This window comes from Quercus lobata, chromosome 2 (genome assembly GCF_001633185.2).
Source record: "Quercus lobata isolate SW786 chromosome 2, ValleyOak3.0 Primary Assembly, whole genome shotgun sequence".
Classification (NCBI taxonomy): domain Eukaryota; kingdom Viridiplantae; phylum Streptophyta; class Magnoliopsida; order Fagales; family Fagaceae; genus Quercus; species Quercus lobata.
In genome coordinates, this window is record NC_044905.1 from 34636083 (window position 1) to 34646990 (window position 10908).

General features: G+C 30.8%; 1 pseudogene; it reads right to left on the bottom strand.

Annotated features, from left to right (window-relative positions):
- Positions 1 to 6681: 6681 nt before the first annotated feature.
- Positions 6682 to 10908, bottom strand: LOC115963582 (annotated as a pseudogene).

A 10908-nucleotide genomic window follows, 5' to 3' on the forward strand; every position in this document is an offset into this window, starting at 1 on the left:
CAACACTTTGAACCGTAAAAAAATGTTTTTCCTAAAAGCAAGCAGGCAACAACCACGAAACCAAGGTAAACATATTTCGTTTTCGTACATCATCAACATGTTCCTTCCTTCCTTCCTTCCTTCTTCCACCTGTTTCTTCTCTTTTTCCTTTTTTTTGTCTTTTTCTTTTTGGTGCCGTTTGGATTCAGCGTTTTCCGCTGTATCCAAAGATGCGTTTTTCCTCTTTTTTTTTTTTTTTTTTTTTTTTCCTCACTTCACGCTTTCCAGGACATAAAGTACTGTAGCAGTATTGTAACAGTACTGTTTATCACTGTTCACATATTAAAAAATATTAAAAATGGGTTCCATAGTATTATTTACATATTTAAAAATTATTTTGTTACAGTGTTTTCAGTTTTCAGTTTTCAGTTTCAGCAACAATAAGCTCAATCCAACGACCTCTTTATCATGTGTTTTGATATTAAAAAAAAAAAAAAAAAAATTGAAGGAATATGCAATCAAACGAGGGAATATATTATTAGGTTTTTTCTTCCTTTACAATTTAATTTAACATAGACCATTCATATTAGCTTTACAATTTTAGTTGTACGATTTTAATTTTCTTTTTCACGCTTTTCTTCTTCTTTTTTGGCAAATTAGTATTATTATTATTGTGATGTATGAAAACTTACAAGTATTGTATTGAGTAGAACTGTAGAAGTAACAATTTAACTAAAAATATAATCATAATCATAATATAATCATAATCATAGGGGGTGTTTGAAATAGTGATATGATAACATTGATGAGGCAAGTGACATGCATGCATGGGTTTGAAATAGTGATATGATAACAATATAAAATCTAAATTTGGATATAGCAAGGAATTTATTTCATTGACTACTAATTTCTTCCAAAACATTCTGGCAGCTCAAGGATCATGCAAAATCAAATGTTAAATTTAGTTGTTTGAGGCCATACAACCGTTATACTTAAAAGAAACCTAAATTATCACCTAATCAGGGAATTTTTAGATAATCCTAACAAACTATATTATAACTCCATTAATATAAATCTATCCCAAAAACGGAATATATCTCCATTAAGTCGATAATTTCTACATTGATGACATTTTAAAAAAAAAAAAAATCTATCATATTTTCTTATATCTATCAATCATGTTTTCTTTCTCTTCTTTTTTTTTTTTTTCATTTTTTTTTTATATTAACGTGGATTCGAAATTATAATTTCATTAGGATTTAAACTCTATAATTATATCAAATGAGACTCAACATATATATATATATATATATATATATCATTTTTAATTTCAATAGGATTAAATTTTATATCAAATGGACTCTACCAACATATTCATCCTTAAAAAAATAAAAATAAAAAAATAAAAAAAAAATTATATAACCAAATTTGATTAGGAATCCATATCCCTATATTATATTATAAATAGTTTTTTTTTTTTTTTAGGGATTATTTGTTACAATTTCAACTCAGCTTTTCATTCCTATATCATTCTGCACTTTCAACATCACTCTACTATACAATCTCTTGCATTGATTTTGGTTCTTGGAGCGCCTTCAAAACAAAAGGAATGTAAAGTTTTTTTATCGGGTTTAATGTTAACATATACGAGAGATATTTTGGTAAATTAGAAAAAGTTTGATGAAACATAAAAGGAAAAAGAATAAAGAATGCACAATCTAAAAAATAAAAATAAAAATAAATAGTGACTGTATTAGTCAGTGGCTTTTGGAGATTGTTGTTTTCATTTTTGGAATTCTTTACATTCATGTGTATGTATGTATTGGGTTTAATTGAATTGGAATTATCTTTGAAATTTTGGTTTTGATTGAATAATGAAAATGACATAAGAAGTATGTTCCAATATTTGGAGAGTACTGTATATGTGTTGTTGTAGTTTAAACTTAGTATTTGAATTGTTAAATTGTTAATTCACAGTTTTATTATTCATCTATTAATCATGAATAATAATATTGCTACTTGCAACCATCATGATCATATGGTATCAATGATGTGATCATTCTGAATGCTTTCTTTTAGAGTTTAGATAGAATCTATTTTATGATTAAAAAAATTTACAATTAAAAGACTTTTGAAATTACATTTAAAAAAAAATTATTGGATACGTTGGATCTTAAATGACTTCTATTAAATTCCATCATTTACAGCATCTTTAAAAAAGAAAACTCATATAGATAGGTATTATGATATTATTTGGAATTATCATAATAGACTAACATATTACACATACTACGGATCTAACTATAACATCCTATACTATAAAATAAAAATTGGACTTATGGTTATCTTCTCTTTGCAAAAAATGGTTAAATTCTCATTAATTGTGATAATTCACTTTTAGATAAAATAGAAACTCTATTAACTAAGTTTTAAGAAATTTGAAATTCTATTTCAAAAAATTTCTAGAAGATTAGATTTTATTTTAATAATTTTATATTATAAAAGAATAAAATTTATATATTACATATAATTATTACTTCAGTTACCTTCTAAATGATGGAGGATATGAGAATGCAATTTGTAAATCTATTATCAAGATAACATAGATTAGATTCGTGATGGATAATAGATTTAATTGCAGTTGGGTATTGTGTGAAGTCATCACCATAGAATAGCTCACGTCGGGATGTGTTATGTGGAACTAATGATATAAAAAAAATTTTAAAAAAAAATTCTAAACCATTATATTGGACAAAAAATTACTTATTTTCATTCATTTTCAAGTTATACATTTTTTTTTAAGTCAAGTCATAGACCTTTAAGCAAAATAAATACTTTTAATTTTTATTTAATCATCTCATGCATTGCACAAGTTAGCGACTAGTTTAAATGAATTGTAAAGAGTTATCTATATGCATATATGTGACAAAATAGCTCATAATTATAATTTTGCACAGTGAAGACGTTCTATACACCACCTAATGTGCAATGGGATAATTTGATGTCCAATGTTCTTCCAAATGGTTAATTATTATTAATTTTTGGCTAATATAGTTTGGAGCTATTCTACACAAAATGTTTAATTATTATCATTTTTTTATCTAGGTTGTGATCGTCGTAGCCCATGAACTAGAACATCAGTGGTTTGGCAATCTTGTAAGTTGTAACAATAGAATGGTGGACTCATTTGTGGCTGAATGAAGGGTTCACAACATGGGTACGTATTTATTGCATTGGGTTGTAATTGATCCATACTGAGCTGTTTATCAAAATTTCAAGATTGGTTTATTTAAAATTATATTTTGAACATGAGCCAGGCTCAATTTTATCACCAAGCTAAAAAAACATGTTCATCCTTACTACATCATTTATTTTGTTCATTATGCTGAAGCTTGTTCACACATCTTTTGATTAAATTATTTCTTTCTCATATAAAGTCATGGTTAACTGTAAAAAATACATGCTTGCATATATTTACTTGATAGACAACTACTCTTCATTTATGGCTCTATAAAAAGATTTTTTTTTTTTTTTTTTTTTTTTTTAGAATACTAAGTTTATTAACCTTGCATTCACACATAACTTTTGACCATGAATTAGATTATTTATATGACCAATTGAATAAGTCAAAAAACCGATGATTTTATATTTCTTATGACCTTATCTATAAATTTTTTTTTTATTTAAGAAAGTTAATTTTAATATTTTATTATATATAGACAAGTCAAGCCTCAACTTTAGGTGTCAAACTATTATTACTTCTAATCTGGTCCAAACAATGACATTATTTTTTACCCATCAATAACAATTTGTCATTTAAGATTTGTTATGATAATTATTCAAAAGTTAGAAAATTTGAAGACCTAACAACTTGTTACCTATGATTTATTGTGATAATTGTTTGCCTCTTTTGTTATCTCTCCCTCCTCCTCTTCTTCTTCTTCTTCTTCTTCTTCTTCTTTAAAAAAAAATAAATAAATAAAAAATAAAATAAAATAATAATAATAATAATAATAATAATAATAATAATAATAATAATTAATTTTATCAATTGGGATGGTCTTGGAGTTGGTTGTATGTTTTGGGTGGAGTATACTTTGGTTATATTTTATATTCAATTGAATGAAATCCCTTGATTCAAAACTTGATTAAAACTATATTTTTGGCTAAACCAATTATGAAGTCAATTGTGAATCAATTTAGGTATGATTTTGGAGTTTGGTACACAAAGAATCAATTCATGTGATATAGAATTGAATTTGTTATAATGAAGTTCACAAAAAGTATTGCCTAGAAACATCTAGTTCTAGTAGTACGCACTCCAAAGTAAACTGATTCCTCACTAATATTGAAACTAAGACTTTGATTGTTATTGCATAATGATGGTACAACCGTAGGCGTAGTCCCAAAACCAAAAGGCAGTTAGCAATGGGCAAAAGTGACGAAAAAATGAAATACAGAAGAATATTATTAAAAATATATACATAGGTAATTGATCTTACAAAATCTTATTTTTGAAGATGAAATTGCGTAAGAATGATAATAGAGGAGGAGGAGAAGAAGAAGAAAGACCCAAAAAAAAAAACTTCAAAGATGATAATTGGATAAGAATGAGAATAAATTAAGGAAGAGCAAAGAATAGATTGCTTTCTTCTTTCTATATATGTCAAGCTTAAGCTTCAATCTCTTCTTCATTCACTCAACTGCTCATCTATTTAAGATTAAGAAGCTGTGTCTGTCCTTACAATGGTAAGGTAGCCTTCAAATCATTAAGAAAAAGAGACAAAAATCTGTGACTTTGAAATTGATACATAATAACAACCTTGCAATTATCCAATGGCCCTATAAGAGGACTTGTTATCTAATTTAAATAACTGATTCAAAGTTGTTTTAGTGAGTCAACTTCTATTGCAAAAAGAGGAAGACTTGTCCAGTACCTGCGAATCACATTATGGCACTCTTAATATAAGAGAAGTTCCTTGTACTATTTTCAAATTTGTTTCCCTTTCTTTGTGTAAGCAGAAGTCCCTTGAGTCATGCTAAAAAGTTGCATCCTGCAAAGATGTAAGAGCCCTCTAATTTGGGACCAATGTCAGGTTGTATATTTAGTTTTAGGTTAGTGAATAGCCACATAACATGGATGCATAGTTGTCAACTCCCAGAGTAACTATTTTTTATATGGAATTATCTTAAGTCTCAAGGTAATGCATCTGAATCATCAAGTTAATATCTAAGATACCCACATCCGATAAGTATCTGACACAGGTACATCCATGTTGAAGGAATTTTTTATTTTTTATTTCAATTTGGATTCATCTTGGACACGGAGGAGAAAAAATTTGAAAAAAAAAGGGGAGATTTTTTACAATCCAGCACAATCTATCTCTTTCTTGCTTTAGAATGTCGGAGATTTCTCATCGCTTTTCGATATGCAACTCATTGATGCTGAACTTGGCTCGTTGGCACTGCTCTGTGAGGTATGGCAATGCTCTTCCTTTACTGTATTGTCATGCAACTCTTGGACTCTCTCAGTCTCATCTCTCTCGACCTGTATTTACCCCAGGGCCCTTTTTATTGGCTGAATAATTACACCCCTAGGCCCTAACTAAATGACAACACCCTTCTTTTTTTTCTTTGAAGTATTAAAAATTCTAGGATCCCGAATTATTCCACCCCCATTTTCATATGATACTTTTTCCTTTTAAGTATGAAAAATTCTAAGACCACAACCTATTACAATTGTTTTTTCCCCCTGTGAAGATTAACAAATTAACATTAACAGTTTTATAATGTTTAACATTTGTAAAATTGATTCAATTAACAGTGTACTTACATTTTATTTTACCCTAAATCCATGCATATTATAATTTATTAATTTTCTTAAAATGTTAGGATATTTTCAATTATTTTTATAGTTCTAAATCAAAATAAATATACAATATGAATCAAACTATATAGAATACACCTAAAAATATTAATTAATTAATTAATTGTCATATCCCCAACATGTTGTATCCTAGTTTTTCAAAAAATGTCATATCCCTGTACCCCATAGTATCATGTTGTACCTGTACCTAGGCTAGGTCAATATGCATCATATGTAAGTTACAAGTATAGTGTGTTGCCCTCCTCCCAAATGATAATTCAAACAATTGGATATATATGACATAAAAAAATGTCATATCAAAGCTCTCACTTTTATGGGGTTTGTGAGAGGTGACTGGTAGACAATCTTACTTTCAATTTTTAGAGAGGTTAATTTCTGACTTGAACCCATAACTTGTTGCATTTGTTAGAAGGCACTTGTCATTACATGAAGACCCAATCTCAATCTTAAAAAGCTTGTACTTAGTGTACCAAACTCCCATTTTTATAACATTTGGAAAATGTGATTAATAAGCTGCCTTACACCACCCCCCCCCCCCCCCCCCAAATTTTATTTCTTTTGTGTTGCAGTGTCTTATTCTTAAGGAGTGTCAAGGACAATGACTAGACCTCAATGATATCCTAAAGAAGCACAAGAGACTCCGTTTGGAAGCCTCTTGAAAACTTGATAAATTAATTTTACTATTTCCAAGTTCTTTTGAAATTTTCGAAGACATTGTGAGTATACTGAAATAAAAGCTTATCTAAGACTTCAAATGTACCATACTTTGTTACTGGACATATATTGCTACGTTTCTATTTCCCTTTTCCTCTTAATTAATCAGCATATGATGAAATGCATTGTTCAGAGCTATGGTGTGGCAGGGTTGCACGAGCTTCCTCTTCAATAATTATCGCCAAAGGGGTAGTCCGCCAATTTTTAACTGCAGCAACAAAGACTCAACCAATCCTCAGAAATGGGCTTTTCTCATCCCCTTTAACACTATATCGATAAGTCCTGGTACCAAGCAAGAAAACACCCAATGCAACAACCTTCAGAATACAAGGAATTCCAAATCCCACACCCCAACTAAGGTTTTCTTGTACATAGCATGTGACCAAATTTGTTACAGCAGAACCCCCACATGTACCAAAATACCACCAGTTGAAGAATGAGCTTTTTGGCTTTGCACTCCTCATGATCTAGTCCAAACTGATCAGCTCCAAATGCCTGAACACAAGGCTTGTGTCCACCTTGACCAACTGCGACTAGATACAGAGAGAAGAAGAATAAGATTACTTGGAGCTGACGAGTAGAACATAACATAATTTTGTTGGCGTCTATGTAATCAGAAGTGCTTAGAGAAGGAAGCATAGCTGAAAAAGTCAACAAGCCTAGTCCCTGTGATTCATCCCAATCCAAGTCAAAGATTATTTAACTGAAAAATATGACAGAAAGAAGCTTAAAACACAATGCTGAATAGGGAATTTCTCTCAAAGTCAAGATAATGTATAAATTAAGGTTCAGCATGTGTCATTTATTTATAGGGCTAGCACAGTAAATAGCTTGACTTCCAAAGATAGGCTAGCTGGTTGGGGTTATAAAGGGGATTTGATGTGTGTTTCTTAAGAAGGATGTTTTGAGGTGGTGTTTATTTCTGATTCTGACTCCCCGTGAACATTTGTTTTTGAGTGATTTCTCTAAGAGTTTATGGAAGGATGCTTTGAGGTGGTGTTTATTTAATAGGCAGTTGGTTCTTGGGACAATAAGCTTGCTTGGGCTGTGAGAAAATTGAAGGGAAAGAATTTGCAGAATTGCAGGGTTGTTGTCATTTATCACATTCAGCTGGATTAGAATTGATGCACGACAAAGTTGCAAAAGGAACACTTTTTGTAAATAAACAAGAAAAATAGAAAAAACCCTAGGCTTCACCACCTAGAGTAGTCTAAACCCTAGGCTTCACCGCATAGAGTTGCTTGGAATCAGCAACATCAAGCACCAGAAGGAAAATCAGAAATCCCCAACCAAAATTTTTATTAATCTATATTAAGCCTTCCACAATAGTGGATTATGGGACCTTTAAATAGGATTCCTAAATTACACCATTGAAAAAAAAAAAAAAAAAAAACTCATAATGGGTTTATATATATATAAACAAAACAAAAAACAAACAAAAAAAAGAATCAAATCCTTCTAATACATCAATCAACATCAAGCTGTAAGGCAGGATGTTTGGGTGTAGGTTGTACTTGTGCAAGAATGTAAAGAATAAAGATTACTATACAGAATCTAATTTTGTGCAGTTTCAGGAAAGTTTCTGTTTCTGTTTTTGACACGGGTTAGTTCTGTTAGTTTGCTCTGTTTTTTCTTTTAGCAAATAGCATATCAAGCAGGAACAGAATAGGATTGAAAAATAAAAATTTTGCACCTTTGGTCTTTCCACAGACTTATGTACAATGTTGACTGTCTTAAGAGCATTCATACAATGCTCATAAGACCGTCAACATTGTATATAAGATGCCATATATGGGAACTTGTGCCAAGGAAAGATATTAGAAAAATGTAAGTATTGGAAAAAGTTCAATTGGTCTCTCAACCATTAATTTCGAAACCAGAACAATGTCATCCTTGAGTCTCCCACTGATTTATCTTTTAATGGAACTAGTAGTTGAAATTGACTTTATTTTTGAAATTTTTACGTGTTCTATAATTACCTTTTCACGTGTGCCCAATTTGCCACATTAGCTAGTTTTGTATAAATTTAAAAGGGAGAGAAAAACTAAGAACCCAATTGATATTAAAAGTTGAGGGGCTACATTAACATAATTAATAATTAAGAGGCTAAACTAAACAACTAAAAACCTGCAATTTAACATGTTTTATCAACTTTCTGTAAATTTCTCTTTCAAGGTAAATGGGCTATAGATGAGAAGAAAAAACAAACTCTCAATAAACCAATTTGGAGAAACATCTGAGTTAAAAATAGCTTTAGCCTATCCAAAGCCCATTACAAATGAAGTACCTGTTTAGATATTGATGATAAAGGCATCATTTGCGCGTTTTGGCTTTTTTTTTTTCTTTTTTTGAGAAGTGCGTTTCATGCTTTTCTAGTGAGTCCCGTGCACTGTTCACGGAACCCACAAACCTCTTTTTTCAGCAAAAATTTCGTTAAAAATGGTTCTCATGGCACTATTCAAATAATTAAAAATTATTTTGCTACAGTGTTTTCAATTTTCAACAAAATAAGCAATATCCAAACGCACCCGAAATGTATTCTTACAAAGTTAGACCCAAGATTTATTCTACTTAAATTCATAGCCTTGAAATGGAAAGGATCCAAATCCATGATGAAGATGTTAACATGTTTAAATGTATTTAGGTATTGGATTAGGGGGTGAGGAGGAGTTTAACTTGAGTCTTTCAAGAGCAGCAAGTTTCACAAATTAAAGCATAATATATAGGTATAAGGTTCATGAAGTTACCACACAAATGAACTCAACACTATTACTTATTTTTTATTTAAAAATAAAATAAAATAAAACTATTACTAAATCGGTGATGTACAAGACATTTTAGCACAAGCATAAATTTAATTCCATGCTTCCAAAGTTCAAAGCATAGCACGAGGAAGCTAAAATAGTTATACCACTCATATCAGTGGTTGTATAATAGAAAAATGACTCACGTGTGAGTGTATAATTGTGTAAATTTACATGGTTATTATACTGATACTATTCATTTTGCATTTAGTTCTTTATTTTTTTTATACGAATCCTAATATAGCATAAAAGAAGAGAATGAAGGGTGGTTGTTGTAGTGTTTTTTGAAAGGTAAGTATATAAAATAGAAAAAGTAGATTCTTATGCTAATTTTTGCAGCAAATGCTGAAGGAACTTGTGAAGCAAGCAAAGCAGACTACACATACCAAAATGTAGATAAGAGAAGCAACGACAATGGTGTGGTAGCAACTCAGAAGAGAATCAGCCAGGAATGCTCCCAAAAGAGGAAGCAACCACGCTGTTCCGAACCATACGTTAATGTTCTCCGCCGCAATGGCTGTGGACTGACCCAGCGGTCCCGTCAGATACGTTATTAGGTTCGCACTTATCCCATAGTAAGCGAACCTCTCGACCACTTCCACACCTATAATCATCACAAAACTCAATTTACTTTTACCACCAAAAAAAGAAGAGAATATAATAGTGGGTACTGTACTGAGTGTTAAAGTGTTACCTATGATGAAATAAGCAGAGCTCCAGCCACTTGTGTTGGATTGGAGGACTGGGCGGCCTTTGTAGTCAATGGCAGGGGTGGAGCTAGGAATTTTGATTTGAGGGCCGAGGTTAAATGAGTCACAATTCAAAAAAAAAAACAAAAAAAAACTCAAAATACTACGTATATGTTTTTGTGCATTAGTTTAATCAATGCAATTCTTATTAGGGCACTAGCACTAGTGATGCTAAAAAGTTATTTTTAGCACTACTACATATTAGCTTTTTAGCACCACTACATATAAAAGAGTGTTGCAATAGTGGAACTAAAGGTAAAAATTTTACCTTCATTGCTACAATGTACAGCTATATATGGTTGTGCACTGTAGCTAAGAGCTAGAAAAAAAAATCATTTTTTATTCTCCATTCGATTAAAATAATATTTTTTTTTCTATTCTTTTATTCTCCAACCGTGCAAGCTTCTAAAGACAAAACAAGATTTTTTTTTTCAAAATAACAACTATTCTCAAACAATTTTGTTAGTTAGCAAAGTTTCTAAACTATTTAGGAAACTAACAACTCGAGTTTAATAAACTCGAGTTTATTGTAGCAAATCGATTCTCTAATACTTGATTTTGGAATAAAATCTTCTTGGAACTTGACTTTTTTAGACTCGAGTTCCATCCGGTCCCTTTCTTCCTTCTTTTTTCCTTCTCCAGACCAAATCATACCCAACCTTTGCCATGGAAGTTCAGAGAGAAGAGGTTGAGATTGGACCACCCCCATTGTTGGAGCATGCACCACCACTTCACTATCACTACCTGGGTTTGTTGTTTCTTCGTTGTTTTCCAT